This window comes from Chlorocebus sabaeus, chromosome 19 (genome assembly GCF_047675955.1).
Source record: "Chlorocebus sabaeus isolate Y175 chromosome 19, mChlSab1.0.hap1, whole genome shotgun sequence".
In the NCBI taxonomy this organism is placed as follows: Eukaryota; Metazoa; Chordata; class Mammalia; order Primates; family Cercopithecidae; genus Chlorocebus; species Chlorocebus sabaeus.
In genome coordinates, this window is record NC_132922.1 from 26657544 (window position 1) to 26680683 (window position 23140).

Consider the following 23140-nt stretch of genomic DNA (forward strand, 5'->3'; position numbering starts at 1 on the left):
ACACAGCAGCTCAGATGAGAGCCGAAAAACAAGGACGTGGCAATGTGCGGAGGTCACCGGGGACCTTGGCAAGGACAGTTGGAATGGGGGGCGGCAGAGTCTGATGGGAAGGGCTTGAGGAATTGGAGGAGCGGAATTGGGTGCTTGAGAAGAGACAGCTTCAAGGAGTTTTGCCGGAGTGGGGTCAAGGGAAGGGGCTGTGTGCGTGTGTACACGCCTGCTAGGAGAACATGCTTGCATGCACACGGAAGGGAGAAGCAAGAGCCGGTGCTGCAGGAGAGGGTGGCATTGCTGGAGACCCTGTTGTGTAATGGTGAGGGGCCAGCACCTGCAGGTAGGGGGAGCTGGCCAAGGGGCTCAGAGGTCGCCTGTGGCTACCTGCAGGATCTACAGGTGTAGAGGCAGGGAGGGGTGGATGAGGCAGCAGCTTGGCCCCCTCAGTGTCCTCCCAGCAGAGAGACCACGTGCACCGAGCGTCTCCACCGTTCCTACCTGGCCTGCAAGTGATTTCATAAGACAGGGGCTGCCGGGCATGGTGGCTCACACCTGTAATCCCAGCACTTTGGGAGGCCGAGGCAGGTGGATCACCTGAGGTCAGGAGTTCGAGACCAGCCTGGCCAACATGATGAAACCCTGTCTCTACTAAAAATACAAAACTTAGCCGGGCATGGTGGCGCATGCCTGCAATCCCAGCTACTTAAGAGGCTGAGGCAGGAGAATCACTTGAACCTGGGAGACGAAGGTTGCAGTGAGCCAAGATCACACCATTGCACTCTAGCCTGGGTGACAAGAGTGAAACTCGGTCTCAAAATAAATAAATAAAATACAGGGGCCCCCCACGCCTTCAGGAAAACCACAGGTACAACACCACTGACCTTGCTGTCGGACTCTAATTATGGTAAGTCTCTGCATTTAATCCTTCTGCATTCAGAAATCATGCCTAGACGTTTTTTGGGTGTGGGGCGGAGAGGGACAGGGTCTTGCTCTATCACCCAGGCTGGAGTATAGTGGTGCAATCATAGCTCTCTGCAGCCTTGAACTCCTGGACTCAAGCGATCCTCCTGCCTTAGCCTCCTGAGTAGCTGGGACCACAGGTGCGTGCCACAATGCCTGGCTAATTTTTGTATTTTTTTGTAGAGATGATGTTTTGCCATGTTGCCCAGGCTGGTCTCAAACACCTGAGCTCCAGTGATGCTCCCACCTCTGCCTCCCGAAGTGCTGGATTCCAGACGTGAGCCACTGCGCCGGGCCCTCCTGAAGTCTTGACCTTAAAGATGCTTTGATTCCCTCCTCCCTCTGTGAGGTGCCCCCTCCAGGACGTCTTTCCAGGTTCTCCCAGAAGGATGAGGTCCCACAGTCTGTCCTGAGGGGAAGGGGACCGTCTTGGGCCCTTGCCCCACAGACTCCTTTTCTGAGCCCCTCCCGCTGTCTGATGCTCACTCATCTATCCATCACCTGTCACCCCTCTCTCCCCGAAACGAAGCCTGTCCCTCTCTCCTGGGTTTCTGGGTTGCAGATGGTCCATACCACACACTCCATGCCTCTCAAGATCCCCTCTTGGACTCGTTACCCCCGCTTCCACCAGTTCTATCCATTGGGCTGTGCCTCACACCCCTGCAGCCCTGCCTGCCTCCACCATCTCGACGACAACACCCTCACCTCGCTCAGCCTCTCTGTAGCTTCTGACCCCCGACCCTCTGTTGTAACCAAGCGAGTTATAGAGAAACGCCACACTTTGAGACTAATTCAGGAGTCCTTTATTAGCCGGCTAGCACTCAAAATTCTCTCGGCCCTGAAGAAGGGGCTAGATTTTCTTTTATACTTTGGTTTAGAAAGGGGAGGGGGAATTGAGCTGAAGCAATCTTACAGAAGTAAAACAGGCCAAAAAAAAAAAAAAAAGTTAAAAAGACAAATGGTTACAGGAAAACAGTTCCAGGTGCAGGGGCTATAAATTCATCACAAGGTGACAGGTGCAGGGGGCTCTGAGTGCTATCAACCAGACACAAACGCGGGGACTTCAGGGTACTATCACCGGGCGAATTCCTGGGAACTGCAGACAGAGCTGGCCACAGTACCTTATTAGTTAACTGCACTCTTTGATATGCTGAGAGTCAGCTTGTGCAAGTTAAGTCCTTGAGGAAGCGGGTGGGTAAGGAGCCCTTGATGTCTTGCAAATGAAGGAGGCAAATAGAGTCCGTCTGTCTCTCTCAGCTAAGGGAGAGTCCATTCAGGTTAAAACAAGGTAGGATATCACACCTCCACATTCACCGGCCCTCCCTCTTCATCTTGGTGCCTTTGCATGTATCCTCCCGGTTTCTCCCCTGCCTCCTGCTGCCTCTTCTCAGGGTCTTTGCAGGACCCCCTGAGAGTCTTTGCAGCACTCTCACTGGACTTGTCCACCACTCCTGATTTTCTGTATTAGCCATTCTTGCATTGCTATAGAGACATACCTGAGGCTGGGTAATTTAGCAAGAAAAGAGGTTTCTTTGGCTCACGGCTCTGCAGGCTGTACCAAAAGCGTGGTGCTGGCGTCGGTTTGGCTTCTGGGGAGGCGTTGGAGCTTTGACTCATGATGGAAGCCAAAGCAGGAGCAGGCGTGAGACATGGCGAGGGCAGGAGAAAGAGAAAGAGAATGGGGGTGGGGGAGGTGCCACACTCCTTAAACAACCAGATCCCGATCTCAAAGACAGCACCACGCTGTGAGGGATCCGCCCCGTCCCCCAAACACCTCCCACCAGGCCCACTTGCAACACTGGGGATTAATTACTTTTTTTTTTTTTTTTTTTTTTTGAGATAGGGTCTCACTCTGTCACCTAGGCAGGAGTGCAGTGGCGCGATCACAGCTCACTGCAACCTCTGCCTCCTGGGCTCAGGTGATCCTCCCATCTCACCCTCCCGAGTTGCTGGGTCTACAGTCACACATCATCACACCCAGCTAATTTTGTGGGTGTGTGTGTGTGTGTCTATGTGTGTGTGTTTTTGTAGAGATGGGGTTTTTCCATGTTACCCAGGCTGGTCTTGAATTCCTGGGCTCCAGTGATCCTCCCTCCTCAGCCTCCCAAAGTGCTGGGATTATGGGCAAGAGCCACTGCACCTGACTTGATTACATTTCAACATGAGATGTGGACAGGGATGAATATCCAAACTGTATCATTCTCCCCCTGCCCCCCTCACCCAAATCCCATGTCCTTCTCACATTGCAAAATACAATCATGCCTTCAAACAGTATCCCAAAGTCTTTTTTTTTTTTTTTTGAGATGGAGTTTCGCTCTTGTCATCCAGGCTGGAGGGCAATGGTACCATCTCAGTTCACTGTAACCTTCCCCTCCCGGGTTCAAGCGATTCTCCTGCCTCAGCCTCCCCAATAGCTGGGATTATGGGCACCCACCACCATGCCCAGACAATTTTTTTTGTATTTTCAGTAGACATAAGGTTTCGCCATTTTGGCCAGGCTGGTCTCAAACTCCCAACCTCAGGTGATCTGCCCACCTCAGCCTTTCAAAGTGCTGGGATGACAGGTGTGAGCCGCTGCGCCCGCCCCAGAGTCTTCACTCATTACAGCATTTTGGTCACAACCATCGAACCAGTCTCTACGAAGTTCCAAACTTTCCCTCGTTTTCCTGCCTTCTTCCAAGCCCCCCAAACTCTTCCAAGCTCTGACTATTGGGGCCCTAGATCTCCTCAACCTGAATCTCCAGGCTCAGGTCCATGGGTCCAACCCCCACCACATGCTGTCACAAGCACTTCATGCATACCAGAGCCAAGCCAGGCAGCTACCCACCCCTTCCCCCACAGGCGGCCGGGCCCGGGCCTCCCCACCTGGGTTCTGCACAGCGATGGGGTCCACAGCTCTCTCTCCAGCTCCTTCTGTGGCCTCGCCCCAGAGCCCTGTACTCCAGAGGTTGAAGATCTTGCCAAAGGTCATGAAATTCATAAAAGGCAGGGCCAGAATGCAAGCCCGGTTCTGGACTTGACATCAAATGGCCACCGGAGCTGTGACCCCAACTTCCCCACCTTCGTGTTCCAGCCTCCAGCAGAGGAGGCAGAGTGAGGCAGCTGGTGGGGGCTAGTGGACACTCCCATGGCAGGTGAGGCCCTGTCCTTCTCTAAGTCCATCTAACTGAGGCCCCTCTCTCGGGGAAGCCTACACAGCCAGTCTCCTGGCCTTCACGTCCTCCTAACGTGGAGTGACAGTTTCAAAGCACAGCTCTGGTTGCTGTTGGGATCCAGCTGGGCTCTGGGACAGTGTCCCCTCTACCGACAGCCTTCCCTCCAGTCTCACCGCCTGCCAGCCTCCACTGCCGTGTCTTACCCATCCTGTTCTCTCTGCCTCACAAGCAGCCATCCCCATTTCTGCTGCCTGTGCAACCGGCCTGTGCTCCTATCACCCCAAGCCACCTCTTCAGGGAGGGCCTCCCACAGACACTCAGCCCTGCACCCCGAGATTCCCTCAGGAGCTAACCCAGCGCCCAGAGTGTCTGCAGCAGAGGCAATGGCCAGGCCTCCAGGCCAGCTTAACACATGAGCCCCTTCCAGGATAGTGGGCCACCAGCTGGGAACTGGGGCAGCCTAGGATGGAGGGTTTGCAGCCAGGGTGCTCACACCTGCCAGAATGTCACATATATGCATGGTGGTACAGTATGCCCACCCCTGCAGCAGGCACAGGAACAAGTGCACAGGGACCAGGCCCATATACCCCATCATCTCCCTGGTGCCTATGGACAGCACTGGGAGCTGCAAGTCGCTGCCACCCCAGGGACATGACCAAGACCACACTGGGGTGGCCACAGACTGGGGGCAGATAAAACAGGAAGTGCAAGGAATCATCTCAGCAGTTTTCTATCCACCCCTCTTGCCAGGCACACACCTCCAGGGACAAGGGCTTGCTCTGGCCAGGCAAAAGTCACCTCTCCAAAGGTTCCCCATCTCAGCCCTGTCTCTCTGTCCCCCAGGCCCTCATCCTGGCTTTCCTGAGCCTTGTTGGGGCTTAGCACTCTCCTTTTATCCCAGGAGTCTGTCCCCATGGGATCAGTCCCAGCACAGTTCTTGGATGTGCTCCTGTTTGTGGCCCAAACTGAAGCATCCCTTCCCTTGGTCCAGGCCCTTCACCTCCATTAATGTGACCCAAGGCCCCATTAGCTTTCTGGTGGTTTCCTCTCCCTACATCTCACAACGGCTGTCCGCCTCCCCTCCTAAGCGTGCGTGGCTGGCTCTGCCATCCCATCCCACAGGCCAGGGCCCAAGAACTCTGCACCCAGGCCAGGAGGGCATGGCATTTGTCATCTCTCTGGACCTCTCCCCTTTGGAGTCTGCTAAAAGCCCCTGCAGGTGACACAGGGCCATCCCCCAACCCTGCCCCAGACAGTCCTGCTTCCAAAGCCGGGTCCTGCCTCATTCCCTCCTCACTTCCACAGACACCACCCTCCTGTCCGGTACCCAGGGGCTCAGTGAATGTCTGAAGGAAGAAATCCATCCAGGGGCCCAGCGTGGTGGCTCACGCCTGTGATCCCAGCACTTTGGGAGGTCAAGGCGGGCAGATCACTTGAGGTTGGGGGTTCAAGACCAGCGTGGACAACATGGCAAAACCCCAACGCTACTAAAAATAGAAAAATTAGCTGGGCCTGGTGGCAGGTACCTGTAAACCCAGCTACTCAGGAGGCTGAGGCAGGAGAATTGCTTGAACCTTGGAGGCAGAGGTTGCAGTGAACTGAGATGGAGTCACTACACTCCAGCCTGGGTGACTGAGTGAGACTCTGTCTCAAGAAAATAAAATAAGAAATCCATTCGGGGCCTGAGGGAGGCGAGACTCTGGTGTGGGGAAGGGCTTAGACGGAGCTGCTGGTGGACACCTTGGGTATGGTCCCAGGTTGGGAAGCCTCTGTTCTTCGACTGTAAAATGTGAATCATCTTTTCTGACTCATCTATAAAGTTTTGGTGTGCAGTGGGAACCCAGGAGCATGTAGGCGTGAGGCTGGGCTGCCCCATCCTGGCCCAGGACACTGAGCCCAGTGAGGGCGGGTGGGACAGCCAGTCAGCGGGCCATGCAGTCAGGGACGAGTCCACGGAGGAGGCCGCACACACCATTTCCCTGGCACTGCCCACAGCCTGCAGCCTTTGTGCATTTCTGAGGCCACAGTGCCCCCTGGTGGCTGCACAGCCTACCCTGGAGGACAGCGTCCTGGGTCTCAGGCCTCAGTTGCCCTCTCTGCAGCCCCAACAGCTCATCCTAAGCAAGGTTTGTTGTCACTATGTTATATGTCACCATTTGGGACCAGAAAGGGGGATCCAGCAGTCCTGAGTCATACAGTCAACCAGAAACAGGGTGAGACCTCACCCTCGGGGCTGCCTGGCTCCCGGGCCACTGAAGTCCTGCCTGGAGATGCGTGCTCGAGTCTGGGTGCCTCCCATCCTCCTGCAGGGCAGGAAAGTCACGGTTTGGATGCTTTATCATAAAGACGACCCTGGCACCTGGAGGAGGAACAGATGGACAGGGCTGTGGGTCGGGGGACTCCTTGGGGACCACACCGCCCCCACCACGGCAGCTGGAGCCTCTGTTGGGGGCGGGACCAGGCACCCCGGCTGTCAGCCCAGAGGTGGGACCCCTAAACACCCTCACTGCACCCCCCACCGCTTTCTCTGCCTCTCCTACCTCCAGGTTTCCCTCTGGACATTATCCCAGACCATCAGCCATGGAAGCAGCTTGAGCCTCCTTGCCCTGCGTGACAAGCAAAGTGAGGCCCAGAGAGGGAAAGGGGCTGACCAGGGCCCCCCAGACGGCTGTGGGCAGAGCCACGTTGCACTGGTTTCTCCTAAATCCCTGACCTGAGCTCCTTCTCCTACCCAGGGGATTTCACCAATCCAGAGAGTGCTTGGGGCCAAGAGTGCCTCTGACAGTCAGGGAGGGCTTCCTGGAGGAGGCCCTAGGTCTAATGGGGTCTTCTAGGCAGTGGTGAGTTGGGAGGGGATAGCCAGCGCTCTCACGGCATCCAGGCGGCCCTGTTTCCAAACCGTGGGTTGGAGAGGCAGAACCGTGGGAGGGGACCAAGGGTCCCACCAGGCTCCCTCTGATGGCCATGTCTTCCTTTGGCCACAGGAGGCTGTGCGCAGCTGCAGGTCCGTGTCACTGAGGCTGTGGCCACAGCCACTGAGCAGAGAGAGCTGATCGCCCACCTGGAGCAGGACCTAAGCATCATTCAATCCATCCAGTGGCCCGACACTGAGGTGAGCCCACCCTCCTGCCCTGTGCCCGCCTCGCCGCCTGCCTAGGGTACTTTTAGCCTCTGCAAACACTGACTTCTCAGATAAGCCTGTGTACCAGGCAGCTGGTGACAACTCAGAAGGGCTGTCACCTAAAACCATTGGGTTCTCCCTGCTTACTCCATGCATACCACCCTGCCCCCGATTTGGGGTGACAGGCCATGGGACAGAGGTCACAGGGATTCCTAGAGGTAGCACAGAGCCCCCTCTTTCCAGGCATTGCCTTGAGAGCAGAGGTAGAGGCAAAGCCAGGACCATGTACCCATCTCCCAGCTAAAGGACCTGGAGCTCAGAGATCACAGCAGCCTGGGGCGTAAAGAGCCAGGGAGGGCATCTCCTTGCCCACCTCCCATTCTATAGAGGCAGCAATGGGACTCCAGGAGAGAAGTCTGGGCTGCCCCAGGTCACGTGGCAGGCTGGTTGCAGGGCCAGGTAGGCCCAGGTGTCTGAAGCATGTCAAAACTGAGTGGCTGGGCCGGGCGCGGTGGCTCAAGCCTGTAATCCCAGCACTTTGGGAGGCCGAGACAGGTGGATCACAAGGTCAGGAGATCGAGACCATCCTGGCTAACACAGTGAAACCCCATCTCTACTAAAAAAAAATACAAAAAACTAGCTGGGCGAGGTGGCGGGCGCCTGTAGTCCCAGCTACTCGGGAGGCTGAGGCAGAAGAATGGCGTAAACCCGGGAGGCGGAGCTTGCAGTGAGCTGAGATCCGGCCACTGCACTCCAGCCTGGGCGACAGAGCGAGACTCCATCTCAAAAAAAAAAAAGTATGAAGAAACCTGACCAGGCATCACGGCTCATGCCTGTAATCCCCAGCACTTTGGGAGGCTGAAGTGGGAGGACTGCTTGAGCCCAGGAGTTTGAGACCAGCCTAGGCAACACAGTGAGAACCTGTCTCTACAAAAATAAAAAATTAGCTGGGCATGGTGGAGCAAGCCTATAGTCCCAGCTACTTTGGAGGCTGAGGTGGGAGGATTGCTTGAGTCAGGAGGCTGAAGCTACAGTGAGCTCTGGTTGCGCCACTTCATTCTAGACTAGGTGATAGAGCAAGACCTTGTCTCTAAAGAGACGGGTGGCTGATGCCTGTAATCCCAGCACTTTGGGAGGCAGAGGCAGGTGGATCACCTGAGGTCAGGAGTTCAGGACCAGCCTGACCAACCTAGTAAAACCCTGTCTCTACTAAATACAAAAAATTCGCTGGGCGTAGTGTTGCATGCCTGTAATCCCAGCTGCTTAGGAGGCAGAGGCAGGAGAATCGCTTGAACCTGGGAGGCAGAGGTTGCAGTGAGCTGAGACTATGCCATTGCACTCCAGCCTGGGCAACAATAGCAAAACTCCATCTAAAATAATAATAATAATAAATGCAATGAAATATATACACAGGATCTTGCTCTGTCATATATTATGGTTGATGCAAAAGTAACCAAGGTTTTTGCCATTACTTTTTTTTTTTTTTTTTTTTTTTGAGATGAAGTCTCGTTCTTTCGCCCAGGCTGGAGTGCAGTGGCGCGATCTCGGCTCACTGTAAGCTCTGCCTCCCGGGTTCACGCCATTCTCCTGCCTCAGCCTCCCGAATGGCTGGGACTACAGGCGCCCACCACCACACTCGGCTAATATTTTGTGTGTTTAGTAGAGATGGGGTTTCACCATGTTAGCCAGGATGATCTCGATCTCCTGACCTCATGATCCACCCACCTCAGCCTCCCAAAGTGCTGGGATTACAGGTGTGAGCCACCGCGCCTGGCCCCCCAAGTTTTGTTTTGTTTTTTTTGTTTGTTTGTTTGTTTTTTGAGATGGAGTCTCGCTCTGTTGCCCAGGCTGGAGTGCAGTGGCATGATCTCAGCTCACTGCAAGCTCCGCCTGCTGGGTTCACGCCATTCTCCTGCCTCAGCCTCCCGAATGGCTGGGACTACAGGCGCCCACCACCACACACAGTTAATTTTTTGTATTTTTAGTAGAGACGGAGTTTCACCGTGTTAGCCACGATGGTCTCGATCTCCTGACCTCGTGATCCGCCCGCCTCAGCATCCCAAAATGCTGGGATTACAGGCGTGAGCCACCGCGCCCGGCCACCATTACTTTTAATGGCAAAAACCATGATTACATTTGGACCAATGTAATACATATGAAGAAACCTGAACCAAGATCCCTGACTTCTGTCTGGGGCGGGGCCACAGTGGGGCAAGGGGCAGCTTTACAGAGTCGGGCAGGTCAAGGAGAAGGTCGTGGGCACAGAAGGGACTCCAGGTAGACGGAGCAGTACCTATGCCAGCACGGAGGCCCCTCCCCCGACAGGAGAACTGCCTAGGCCAGCACACCCCCCAGGCCCTGCAGAGCGAGCTGGACAGTCTGCGTGCGGACAACATCAAGCTCTTTGAGAAGATCGAGTTCCTGCAGAGCTACCCTGGCCGAGTGAGGGCCCTCCCCTGGCCTCAGCTCCAGGTGGGCCAGGCAGGGAGAGAGGCAGCTCAGGGCTCTGGAGGTGGGAGGGTCAGGGACTGAGACCTGCTGGGCAGTACTGGGCCCCAGGGGCCCCCTGAGGCCTTCCAACATCTCCCTACACACCGACCTACCTGCCCGGTAGCTGTCCTCCCTAAGCTGGGAGAAGCCCACAGAGTGGAGCCCCAGTCGAGATTCATTCATAAAAACTGACCAGAAGGACAGGGTGTGGTGGCTCATACCTGTCATCCCAGCACTGTGGCAGGCCGAGGCAAGAATATCACTTGAGCTCAGAAGTCCAAGACCGGCCTGGCCAACATGGTGAAACCCTGTCTCTACTAAAAATACAAAAATTATCCCGGCATGGTGGCACGTGCCTGTAGTCCCAGCTACTCAGGAGACTGAGGCAGGAGGATCGCTTGAACCTGGGAGGCGGAGGTTGCCGTGAGCCACGATCAAGCCACTGCACTCCAGCCCAGGTGACAGAGCAAGACCTTGTCTCCAAAAAATAAAAATAAATAGGCCGGTCACGGTGGCTCACACCTGTAATCCTAGCAGTTTGGAAGGCTGAGGTGGGCGAATCACTTGAGGTCAGGAGTTCCAGACCAGCCTGGCCAACATAGTGAAACCCTATCTCTACTAAAAATACAAAAATTAGCTGGGTGTGACCGGGCACAGTGGGTCACGCCTGTAATCCCAGCACTTTGGGAAGCCAAGGCGGGTGGATCACAAGGTCAGGAGATCGAGACCATCCTGGCCAACACGGTAAACCCCATCTCTACTAAAAATACAAAAAATTAGCCAGGCATGGTGGCAGGAGCCTGTAGTCCCAGCTACACAGGAGGCTGAGGCAGGAGAATGGCATGAACCCGGGAGGCAGAGCTTGCAGTGAGCCATGATCAGGCCACTGTATTCCAGCCTGAGCGACAGACAGAGACTCTGTCCAAAAAAAAAAAAAAAAAAAAAAAAAATTAGCCGGGTGTGGTGGCCGGTGCCTATAATCTCAGCTACTCAGTAGGCTGAGGCAGGAGAATCGCTTGAACCTGGGAGGTAGAGGTTGCAGTGAGCCGAGATCACGCTATTGCACTCTAGCCTGGGTGACAGAGTAAAACTCTGTCTCAAATAAATAAATAAGCAATAATAAAAAATGTAAACAGAATTTGGTCCACACTCCAAAAATTAACCAAGAGAGTGGATCAGAAACTCACCTGCTGAGTTCTTCTGGGCTCGGGAGGCCTGTGCGTGGCTTCTCTCAGCCCCCAGGTCTCCCAAGGACCGTGTCGTGCCAGGAAACCCTTCCTATGAGTGAGGGGAGAGCGTGGGCCACAGTGGGGCAGGGATTCACCTCTCCCTCTCCCTTTAGGGGCCCAGCAGCCACCAGCCCCGTCCCCACCCATCAGAGCCACTCCTCGGTCACCAGAGGGCACTCAGACCCTGCAAACCAGCTGGCTCTGGGTGGCCAGCTGGGGGGCATCTCCTCTCCCAGGTGCCTGCCCGCCCCCATGACCACCCCCACACTCCCAGCAAACCCACCTTCTTGGCACCTGCGCCTAGCCCTGCCTGGGCCTCGATTCCCCATCTGTGCCCAGAGGCGCTGTGGCCCTGATCCCGTGGGTAACTCCATGCCCCTGTGGCACGAGGCAACAGCCACATTCACGTTGTCACCCAGCACCCTCTCCTCCCACCTCTGGGAACCGGGGCTCCCTCCTCCACTTTCCTTTTTGCAGATGAGGAAACTGAGGCTCCCCTGGGATCCTGCCCTTCCCACTGGGCCCCAGGGCGCTGACCAGGTCCCCACACACACACATACACACACACCCCGTGCAGGGCAGCGGCACTGATGACACAAAGCTGCGGTACTCCTCTCAGTACGAGGAGCGCCTGGACCCCCTTCTCCTCCTTCAGCAAGCGGGTTTGTGAGCCTGGCCTGGGCAGGGTAGGGGAGAGGCATCAGCCCAGGGAAGCCCAGGGGTCTTCCCATCACCTGGCCCCCATCCCTGATCACTCAGCCTTCCCTGGCTTCCCTCGACCTGCCCTCGTCTGGGTCCTCTCAGCCAGCTTTGCTACACCAGCCCTGAACACCCTGGCCCCCCAGGCCAGGAGCCTCCCCCTAGACAGCCTCCCCACCGCTTTGGTGCAGTGCAGGCCCAGTGCCCTTTCAGGAATGCCTGCCAATGGCTACCTGAGGGTGTGTGGCAGTGACCACGTTAACTTGGAGTGCATTTGCGGGGCAGGCAGACAAGAGCCAGTTACAGCTCCCAGAGTCAGGCGATCCATGGTGGGACCCAGCCCCGGCAACTCCCTCCCGCACCCAAGCTGCAGAAGCTCTGCCCGTGGAGAACTTTCCCACGGGAGAATGGGCACCTGCAGAGGCGGGAAGGGGGCTCTCGCAGATGTCAGGGGAGTCCAGAATGTCACACTGAGTAGACTGTGCACCCAGGGAAGCCCCTGGCAGCACCCCGGCAGCCCCCGGCAGCCCCCTGGGGGTCTGCAAGAACAGCGAGACAGGGTGGCCTGTGGCTGGCCAGGCCCCGCTCTCTGCCACGATCCAGGGCCCACGAAGTCCTTTGGGTTCCTTTCCTGATTGTCCCTCCCTGTGCAGGAGCAGCAGAGGAAGTACCTGAGCCTGAGTCCCTGGGACAAGGCCACCCTCAGCAAGGTGAGTCCCTGCCCCTACCTGCCCCCTCCCTGGACAGGCCTGAGCCTCTGTCTCCAGGCTTCACCTGCCCTGCAGCCCAGGCTGGGGGAGCCGCCTGCCCTGCCAAGAGTGGCTGTGTGACCTGGGACAGGGTCTCTCCCCTTCCCGGGCAGATCCTCTGAGAGCATGATTCACAGCAGTAGGTTCTGAACCGGGCTGCAGGGGCTCCATTCCTCAGAATTCTTGCAGTCTAGAGTCAGGCAAGGTGGGTCACACCTGCCATCCCAGCACTTTGGGAGGTGGGAAGATTGCTTGAGCTCAGGGGTTCAAGACCAGCCTGAGCAACACGGTAAGACAATGTCTCTACAAAAAATAGAATTAGCCAGGCACGGTGGTGTGCACCTGCAGTAACTTCTACTCAGGAGGCTGAGGCAGAAGGATCACTTAAGCCTAGGAAGTCAAGGCTGCAGTGAGTTATGACCACTACATCCAGCCTGGGAAACCTTGTCTCAAAAAATTTTTTTAAAGAATTCCAGTGGCCAGGCACGGTGGCTCACACCTGTAATCTCAGCACTTTGGGAGGCCAAGGCGGGCAGATCACCTGAGGCCTGGAGTTCGAGACCAGCCTGGCCAACATGGTGAAACCCCATCTCTACTAAAACTACAAAAATTAGCTGGGTGTGGTGGCAGGCACCTGTAATCTCAGCTACTTGGGAGGCTGATGCAGGAGAATTGCTTGAACCCAGGAGGTGGAGGTTGCAGTGAGCCAAGATTGCGCCATTGCACTCCAGCCTGGGTGACAAGAGCGAAACTCCATCTCTAAAAAAAGAAAGAGAGAAAGGAAAAGAAATGGGCCAGGTGGGCCATGTGCCATGGCTCACGCCTGTAATCTCAGCACCTTGGGAGGCCGAGGTGGGCGGATCACAAAGTCAGGAGTTTGAGACCAGCCTGGCCAACATGGTGAAACTCCATCTCTACTAAAAATAGAAAAATTGGCTGGGCGTGGTGGTGGATGCCTGTAATCCCAGCTACTTGGCAGGCCGAGGCAGAATTGCTAGAACGCAAGAGGCGGAGGTTGCAATGAGCTGAAATTGCACCACTGCACTTCAGCCTGGGTAACAGAGCGAGACTCTTTAAAAAAAATAAAATAAAATAAAATATAAGAAGAAGGAGGAGGAAGAGGAGGAAAAATAAGAAGAAATAGCCAGGTGTGGGCTGGGCGCGGTGGCTCACACCTGTAATCCCAGCACTTTGTGAGGCTGAGGCAGGCAGATCACGAGGTCAAGAGATTGAGACCATCCTGGCTAACAAGGTGAAACCCCGTCTCTACTAAACAAAATACAAAAAATTAGCCGGGTGTGGTGGCAGGTGCCTGTAGTCCCAGCTACTTGGGAGGCTGAGGCAGGAGAATGGCTTGAACCCGGGAGGCAGAGCTTGCAGTGAGCCAAGATTGCACCACTGCACTCCAGCCTGGGTGACAGAGCGAGACTCTATCTCAAAAAAAAAAAAAAAAAAATAGAAACAGCTAGGTGTGGTGGCTCATGCCTGTAATCCCAGCAATTTGGAAAGTGGAGGATGAGGAGGAGGAGGACAGGAGGACGAGTAGGGGAGGAGGAGGGGAGGGGAGGAGGAGGGGAGGAGGAGGAGGAAAAAGAAACTGAGGACAAGGAGGAGGAGGAGAAAGAAACAGCCAGGCTGGGCACAGTGGCTCATGCCTTCGAGGAGGAAGGAAGAGGAAGAGGAAAAATAAAAAGAAAAAGAAATGGAGGAGTTGGAGGAGGAGAAAGAAACAGCCAGGCCGGGTGCAGTTGCTCATGCCTGTGAAGAGGAGGAGGAGGAGGAGAAGAAGAAAGAGAAGGAGGAAAAATAAATGGAGGAGGAGAAGAAAGAGAAGGAGGAAATATAAATGGAGGATGAGGAGAAAGAAATGGCCAGGCCAAGCACTGTGGCTCACACCTGTAGTCCCAGCTACTCAGGAAGCTGAGGCAGAAGAATGCTTCAGCCCGGCAGGCGGAGGCTGCAGTGAGCTGAGATCGCACCACTGCCCTGCAGCCTGGGCAACAGAGTCAGACTCTTCTCAAAAACAAAAAAAAGTAAAAAGAAAAAAGAAAGAAAGCTCACTCTTTGCGGATTTGAGGGCAGGAAGCTAAGGCACTAGCTTGGCTGTGCCTGGAGCAGCCAGAGTCACCCGCCACCCTGCCTGTGCCCCACGTCTCCCAGCCCATGCTCCACTCCCCCACCCAGCCCATCTGGCAAAAGGCAGAGCCAAAGGCTGCCTCCTGCTGGCCTCATCCCAGGCTTTCACCTGGTGTCTTTGGGACTGGATTTGTTGCTTGCAGACCTGGAGGAGGAGATGCTGAGGAGTCTCCATGGGTTGTCAGAGACCCCTCCTCTTCCTCAACTCCTTGTGACCCCTGTTTCACAGACCTGGGGGGAAACAAGGGCACACGAATTTCACCCTGGAGGTGGGCAGGGCTGCTAGGAGAAATGGAGTATCTGCTACTGAGTTCATGGTTTCTTTAATTTTTTTCTTTCTTTCTTTTGAGACAGGGTCTCACTCTATTGCCTAGTCTGGAGTGAAGAGTTTGCTAACTGCAAACTCTGCCTCTGCGGTTCAAGCAATTCTAGTGCCTCAGCCTCCCAAGTAGCTGGGATTACAGGTGTGTGCCACCACGCCCAGCTAATTTTTGTATTTTTGGTAAAGATGGGGTTTCACTATGTTGGCCAGGATGGTCTCGATATCTTGATCTCGTAATCCACCTGCCTGACCCTCCCAGAAGTGCTAGGATTACAGGCATGAGACACCGAGCCAGGCCCACTGTATGTTCTTTCAACCCATTAAATCCTCCTCACCCAGGCCAGGGGCAGTGGCTCATGTCTGTAATCCCAGCACTTTGGGAGGCCAAGGCGCATGGATCATTTGAGGTCAAGAGATCAAGACCAGCCTGGCCAACATAGTGAAACCTCATCTCTATTAAAAATACAAAAATTAGCGGGGTGTGGTGACAAGAGCCTGTGGTCCCAGTTACTCAGGAGGCTGAGGCAGGAGAATCATTTGAACCTGGGAGGCAGAGGTTGCAGTGAGCCAAGATTGCACCACTGCACTCCAGCCTGGGTGACAGAGGTAGACTCCGTCTTAAAACACAACAAACAAAAAATCCTCCCCACCCCAAATGATGTACTGTCCTAAAATCATCCACAATTCCCATCTCCTGCCAGCCCGGGGTGATCAAGTGCCCGCTGTGGGCCATCAGGAGACCCCTCCCCTCAGGGTCCAGTGCTGCCGAGGAGGAGGGAGTGGCCAGTGTAGTGCGTTGTAGGAGTGGGAGGTCGGGGGGCTTCCTGCAGGAGTCTGGCTGCAGCTGAGTATCAAAGGAGAGATTCCCATCTCCCTTTCCCCTAAGAAGCAGGGTATATAAGCATCTTTATCGCATTGGGATATTCGGCAATGACTCTATGATTCTCCCCAGCGCACACTAATAAATTTTGCATGCCTTGTTTTCCAATTAATCTGCCTTTTGTGAGTTGATTTTTCCTTGAACCTTCAGAGGGTGAAGGGGAAGTTTTCCTGTGGCCCCTACATTACGGTGTCCAGCACATGGCATTTTACGGCTACTTGACATCAGTTAGTCTAGAACCCACCTAGCAAGTGGCATCAAGGTGGGAGTGAGGCACGACTGCTGTGACACCCCGTCACATTTCAGTGCCTCTCTGGGCCTGTAATTAAAGGGGGCACTCATTCCTCAGATAAAAAGTTTATTTTTGGCTGGGTGCAGTGGATCGTGCCTGTAATCCCAGCATTTTGGGAGGCTGAGGCAGGAGGATTGCTTGATCCCAGGAGTTCAAGACCAGCCTGGGCGTGCCTGTGGCCCCAGCTACTTGTGAGGCTGAGGCAGGAGGATCACCTGAGCCTGGGAGGTTGAGGCTGCCATGAGCTATGATCGCACCACTGCACTCCAGCCTGGGTGACAGAGTGAGACCCTGTCTCACCAAAGAGAAGTTTCTTTCCTTTCTCAGGACCAACCAACTGCTTGAACAAATGGTCCATATTAAGGCTTAATTGGACACATTAAGGCTTAATCAGAAAAGAAGTTTATTTCCTGGTCCTGGAACAGTAGTGGTGGGAGATCAGGTCAGTAGGGACTTGGCTGGCATGGCTTCCAAAGTCAGTCATCCTTATATCCTTGCAACAAAGGGAGCTGGTGAAAGCCTGGAGGGGGCCTGTGGGAAGCCGGACTCCTCCAGGATGCCTCCCTGACTTCCCACTCCTACAATGCGCTGCACCGACCCCTCCCTCCTCCTTGGCAGCACTGGACCCTGAGGACAGGGGGGTCCTGATGGGCCTAGCAGAGGTCGGGCCCACAGCAGGCACTCGGCCACCCTGGGGCTTGCAGAAGGAAGCAGCGTGGCAGAGGAGGGGGTCCCTCGCTCCCCAGCTGTGGCTGTACTGGACTGTACTGAGTCAGATCCTGGCCCCCAGGTCACCTGCACCCACTGTGCTCAGCCAACAAGAGACCTAGTGGGAGGCTGGAAGGCAGGGGGCACAGAGAAGTGGCGTTTCTCTGCTCTAGCTAGCAGGGGACCCACAGCTGGACTGTCACCTCTGTGACTCCCCTCGGCCCACAGGCCTGTGTGACGCCCATTTCCACGGGGACCTGGACCTGGCTCCCATAGCACACTCCTTCCTCCCTTTGCCCTTCCGCCCAAGGTGGGTCTGGGGATCCTGCAGGGACCTCATCAGCTCCTGTTACAACCCCCAGCTCTCTCATCACCTGTGTTTCCAAAGCCCTGGGTTACCATCTGCCCCACTCTGATTGGTACCACCACGACGGTACAGGCCACTGGGTGACTCTGATACTCTGTCATTTCAACTGCACCGTGAACCACCCGCGAGCTCCCATGGCTGCCCGTCCTGCAAGCCCTGGGCTGCTGTTTGGGAGACCACCTCCCTGAGGCAGAGGTCACCGCCTTTGATGTCTCTAGAGAGTCTGCACCGGCTCCAGGCCTTCCGCCTTTGCACAGGCCCTGCCTCTGTCTCTTTCAGGCCCCAGGAAAAGCCCCTGGCAGGTGGTGGGGCTTCCCAGCCTGGCCTGCCCCTGGCACTGGGAACATCTGATGTCTGGGACTAGGGCCACAGACAGGGCACCCTTTCTCCTGCTGGAAAGGGGAGGTGTGGGGGCAGACCATGGACCCATCCTGGAGGGAGATTGGTGGGGGTGGGGGTGGGGGAGCCCGAGGTAGGCCACACTTTGCTCTTACGATGAAGTCTAAATGGCCTTGGCCTGGCAGGGGTGGCCTTGGCTGGCCCCCACTCCTGCCATTCCGCAGACACCTCTGCACTTCCTCTGAGCCTTTGTGTAGACTGTTCCTCTACCCAGAACACCCTGTCCAACCAATCAGAGCTCTGAGAATCCAACCTGTTTCGTGACTTCAGTTCGGGGGCTATTCTTGTCTGGGACACCCTCTGGTGGACCTGATGAGCTGCCAAGTTGCCCCGACCCTCTTGGGCCACCTGTAAACCTGTGCCCGCTCCCTCATGTCCAGGCCTTGACCAGGAAACTGACCTCTCACCCACTGACACGTGGCAGCCCAGGCCTGGCATGGCACAGGGTGCACTGGGGATTCAGACAGTGGGAGGGGAGCCCTGCCTTACCTCATCTGTAGGGAGGAAAGTGCCTGCCTAGCTGGCCAAGCGGCTGGCCCTCAGTCCCACCGTGCCTGGAGGTGCAAACCCAGGGAATGGGGAAGCAACAGAGAGAGATCTAGAAAGACAGGAAACCAGACCCCATTCCCCTCTGTTAGCCTCCTGCCACCCGCCCTGAAACCCTCTCAGCTCTGTTCCCGCACACGGGCCCCATCATGCACATTCCCCTCCTCCAGGAAGGCCTCAGATGAGACCTGCCTCTGCCTCCCCAGCTCTCCCATTCGCCAAGGGCAAGGGTGAGCAGGTCAGAGAAGAAGGATGAGCCAGGATCCACAGCCTGGCCACTGGAGCACAGCGCTCTCAGCAGAGAGGCCCTGGTGCAGCTGTGAGGGGCACACACAGTGGACACACCAGCGTAGCACGGCTCAGTAAGCCCAGAGGCGCACAAGAGGCTCCTTTGGCAAGGGACCAGGGAGATCTCAGCCTGCTCGAGGCTGCCGCAGGCTCCTGCCCCTACCAGCCCTGGAGGCCTGTGGGGAGCAGGAGGAGGCCATTTTCCTGGATCCCAGTTGGGCAGTGGGAAGGCTGGAGTGAGGGGCAGCTGGGTGGTGCTGGATGGCTTCTGCCTCCCTCCTCAGCATACCCCACCAGGCAACCAGCAGCTGAGCCCCACTCCATTCTCTCTGTCCTCCAGCAAACCCGGAAAAGCACGCTCCTCCCCATGGCAGGCAGTGATCCCTAATGAGTGTGCCCTTGCACACATCCAGGGCACCTCTCAGAACATGCATAGAGGCACAAGCGCCCACAGAAAAGTTCGTTCGCTCAGGGGAAGATACACAGACACACACGTGTGAAGGGGAATTACATGCATATGCAAAGAAACCACAAAGGTGTGCACAGAGATTGCGCATGGCACTCATGCATGCAAATACACATCAAATGTACGGATGTACATACAGCCATTACAGACGCACCCGTGCAACTCCTGCAGCCACAAAGATGCCCGTTCCATGTGCTTATAAACATTCACAGAAATGTTCACCCGCTCACAAATGTGCACTGAAAACCAAGTCCAAATGGATAGACAAGGGGAAAAGGAAGATGCTCATACAAACATCCACAAAGATGCACATATAAATGCTCACACACACGCGAACATATACATGGTTGTGCATGTATGGAGCCATTCGTGTTTCTACATCTGTGTACACAGAGTCAGCATTACACAGACACAGCGAAGGAGTGCAGGGAACTTTATCCCCAAATACGGCTCCCTGGTATCATGAGTGCTTCGAATTAAAGGCTCTTAGAGATCAATAGCTGCTAGAAGAGAATTTTCCCCTCTCTGCTTAAAGACCAGACAGATCCACTGAGAACAACTGTCCCCCCGCCCACCCTGCTCCTGTCTCTCAATCTTCCACCTCCCCCAAAGCACAGGCTGAGGTTCCCTTATTTGCCTAGAGTCCAGACCTACCAAAGAAGAAGACAAAGACCTCTGGGCCCTTCTCTGAGTTTTCGGTAACTAAACCCATATCACAGGAAGGAAGACACAGTCTGTCAATGAACCTGGACAGACTTTTGTTGCAAACGATTGTCTGCTCTGCAGGCTGAATAGACTTTGTCACAGACATTGGATGTTCTTTGAGCCCATCAGATTCCCCTAAAAATCTTTTTTTTTTTTTTTTTTTTTTTTTTGAGACGGAGTCTCGCTCTGTCGCCCAGGCTGGAGTGCAGTAACCGGATCTCGGCTCACTGCAAGCTCTGCCTCCCGGGTTTATGCCATTCTCCTGCCTCAGCCTCCTGAGTAGCTGGGACTACAGGCGCCCGCCACCTCACCCGGCTAGTTTTTTGTATTTTTTAGTAGAGACGGGGTTTCACCGTGTTAGCCAAGATGGTCTCGATCTCCTGACCTCGTGATCCGCCCATCTCGGCCTCCCAAAGTGCTGGGATTACAGGCTTGAGCCACTGTGCCCAGCCAAAATCTTTTTTTTAAACTTATTTATTTATTTATTTATCTATTTATTTATTTATTTATTTATTTATTTTTGAGACAGAGTCTTGCTCTGTCACCCAGGCTGGAGTGCAGTCGTGCAACCTCAACTCACTGCAACCTCTTTCTCCCAGGTTCAAGGATTCTCCTGCCTCAGCCTCCCAAGTAGCTGGGATTACAGGTGCCCACCACGACACCCAGCTAATTTTGTTGTGTTTTTGGTAGAGACAGGGTTTCACTATGTTGGCCAGGCTGGTCTTGAACTCCTGACCTCAAGTGATTTGCCCCCTCTCAGCCCCCCAAAGTGTTGGGATGACAGGTGTGAGCCACGGCACCCGGCTGACCAGAGGGTTTTTATCCTGAGGTGCCATGGTTAATTCTCTCTCAGTAGCCCCTGTCAGCAGGCGTATTCTGTAGTCACAGGAATCCCAGAAACCAGCCAGATGTGCTCTTCAGACCTGGGGGAGCTGGAGACAGAATCCTCTCCAGCGGGCACATGTGTGGGCTCCCTCTGGTCCCACTGCAGTCAGATGAGGGCTCAGTTCCCCAGGGCCTCACTGTTGTCTTCTGCCAAGTGGGATGTTTGCTCCTACCTCACAGTCTGCTGCCTGTGAAGCACGAGCAGGTCAGAGAAGAGAGCCAGTGGCACTTTTTTCTTCCTTTCTTTCTTTCTTTTTTTTTGAGATGAAGTCTTGCTCTGTTGCCCAGGCTGGAGCAACAGAGTATTTGTAGTAGGGATGGGGTTTCACCATGTTGGCCAGGCTGGTCTTGAACTCCTGACCTTATGTGATCCGCCTACCTCAGCCTCCCAAAGCGTTGGGATTACAGGCATGAGCCACTCCAGTGGCACTTTTTGTTGAAGTGTGACACATACACAGAAATGCATCCCAGGTGTTCAGTTCTGTGAACTTTACAAAGTGAACTCATCTGTAATACCCATCTCCAAATCAAGAATAGAATATAGCGTGCTCCCCAGAAGCCAGGGGAGGACCAGTTTTTACAGGACATAAGGCAGCCAACAGGCTAGCTTGTCCCTCTGCCATTTTCTGTGTCCCCTTGCAGCCAGCAAGAGGAGTCCAGAGGGGAAGAGGTAGAAGCAGTGACCCCCAGCACTGGCCTCCAGCTGGGGTGTAAGTGCACAGCCATACAATGGTTTGCTTAATACCCATCTAGCTCTGAGAGAACTAGGACAGGGGCTGTCTTGTCCTCAACTGTATCTGCTGTGCCCAGCACAGTCCTGGCACACAGTAGGTGCTGGATGAAGATGCGCTGAGGGCCGGGCGCGGTGGCTCACGCCTGTAATTCTAGCACTTTGGGAGGCTGAGGCGGGCAGGTTGCCTGAGCTCAGGAGTTAGAGACCAGCCTGGGCAACACGGTGAAACCCCATCTCTGCTAAAACACAAAAAACATTAGTCCAGTGTGGTGGTGGTGCACACCTGTAATCTCAGCTACTCAGGAGGTTGAGGCGGGAGAATCACTTGAACCCAGGAGGTGGAGGTTCCAGTGAGCTGAGATCACACCACTGCACTCTAGTCTGGGTGACAGAGTGGCTCTTTCTCAAAAAAAAAAAAAAATATTCTGAGACTCTGAGATGCATGAGGCTGTGGCAGGCAGAGGGGAGCCCAAAGGAGGCTTGAGGGACATAAGACCCAATACCATCAATTATAGGAGGCCTGGGGAGGGGCAGGGCCTCGCTCAAGGTCACACACCACCTAGTGGAGTCTCAGGATTGGAACTCAAATCCCCCACTCTCCAGCCTGGTGCTGGGAAAGGAGAGGGTGGCAGGCTGGCTCTGAGCAAAGACCCTCACCTTCTCCTCTTTGCGTCCATCTCTTTCCCCTGCCTCTCCCCACTATTCCTCTCCAACCAGGAGGCTGCCAAGCCAATGGCTCAGGGAGGGCTGGGGAGCCCTGACCTGACCCCCTCCTCCCTCCACCCAGGCTCTGCGATCTGTCAGCACCACTCTGCTAAGACCTCCCAAACCTCTGCACCCCCAGCAGGCTGACAGGGCTGCAGGTGCCAGCGCTGACCTCCCGCTGCTCCTGTCCCTCCCCTTCCGCAGGCAACCTCCCCCCCTCCCCTCCCCCTTCCCCTTCCCCCCACCCCACCAAGCCATCTCCAGCCGGGTTCTGGGGTCCTCCTGGGCCACCTGCTTACTGCGTGTCCCTGGACACGGGCGTCTCCCCTCGCGGAGTTAGTTTCCTCGTTTATAAAACGGGAATATGACCTGTCTCCTAGAGTGACTGGGAAGATCGGTGGTATCAATGCAAACGACAGCCCAGCAGCTTCCAGGCGAACTCACTTCTCAGGACGCCTCTCCTGCTGTCCTCTCAAAGAGGGGGACGAAGCCACCACCACCCCGTTTACAGATGAGGAAACTGAAACTCAGGGAGATCTGGAAACCATTCCCGGAAGCTGGGCTTCGAACCCAGGCCTGCGAGCACAAGGGTGGCTCCCGCCCCCGGCCCTGGTCTCTCCTCCCCCGGGGCAGGGTCCGGCCGTGGCAGACGCTCGGTGACAGCCCCCGCCGGGGAGGCCGGTCTGGGAGAGGAGAGGACAGCGGGCGGGGGCGCCTGGCCGCGTGGGGTCTGCCGCGGATGGATACAGCGGCGAGATGAATGGGAGAGGGCAGCGCGGCCTGAGGGAGAGGGAGGAGGGGAGGAGAAGGAAGAGGCCTGAGCAGAGGGAGGGCCCGCCCCCGCCCCCGCCCCCGCCCCCGCCCCTGCCCCCGCCCCCACTCAGGTCCCCGTCCCGCCGCCCCCGGTCCCCGTCCCCCGCCCCCGGTCCCCGCCCCACCCCCGCCGCCCAGCGGGCCGGGCCGGGTCTGCAGCCGTCAGCGCCAAGCGCGGCCCCGCGGCCCCGCCGAGGTATCGATAACTAATTTCACCGCGGCAGCCGCCCCAGTTTTCCCCCGATAATTGCGCGCCTGCAGCTGCGAGCGAGGCCCCCAGCCCGGCGAGCCTCCCGCACTGATCGATTGACACCACCACCGGGCGGCAGGAAAACTCTTTTTTCTTTCTCTCCCCGACTCCTCCGGGTGGGGCGCGGGCTGAGCTCTGCCAAGAGCGGGAAGGGAGGGCAGGGCCCGGGGAGGGGGCGCGGACGCGGGTTCGGGAAGGAGGCTTGCGGGGAATCCGAGGAGGCGGGGTGCCTCAGTTTCTTCACTCTA

General features: G+C 55.9%; 1 long non-coding RNA gene across 4 annotated transcripts; it reads right to left on the bottom strand.

The window, feature by feature from the left end:
* Nucleotides 1-959: 959 nt before the first annotated feature.
* Nucleotides 960-22608, bottom strand: LOC140709120 (uncharacterized). Of its 4 annotated transcripts, XR_012089514.1 has the most exons (4): nt 11518-19974; nt 10908-10998; nt 2451-6468; nt 960-2211 (listed from the first exon to the last, which is right to left on the bottom strand). It is a non-coding gene; the product is annotated as an uncharacterized lncRNA (long non-coding RNA). The 4 variants fall into 4 exon arrangements; XR_012089515.1 differs by lacking the exons at nt 10908-10998; nt 11518-19974 and adding an exon at nt 22274-22608; XR_012089513.1 differs by having other exon boundaries at nt 10908-19974.
* Between the last annotated feature and the right edge of the window lie 532 nt (nt 22609-23140).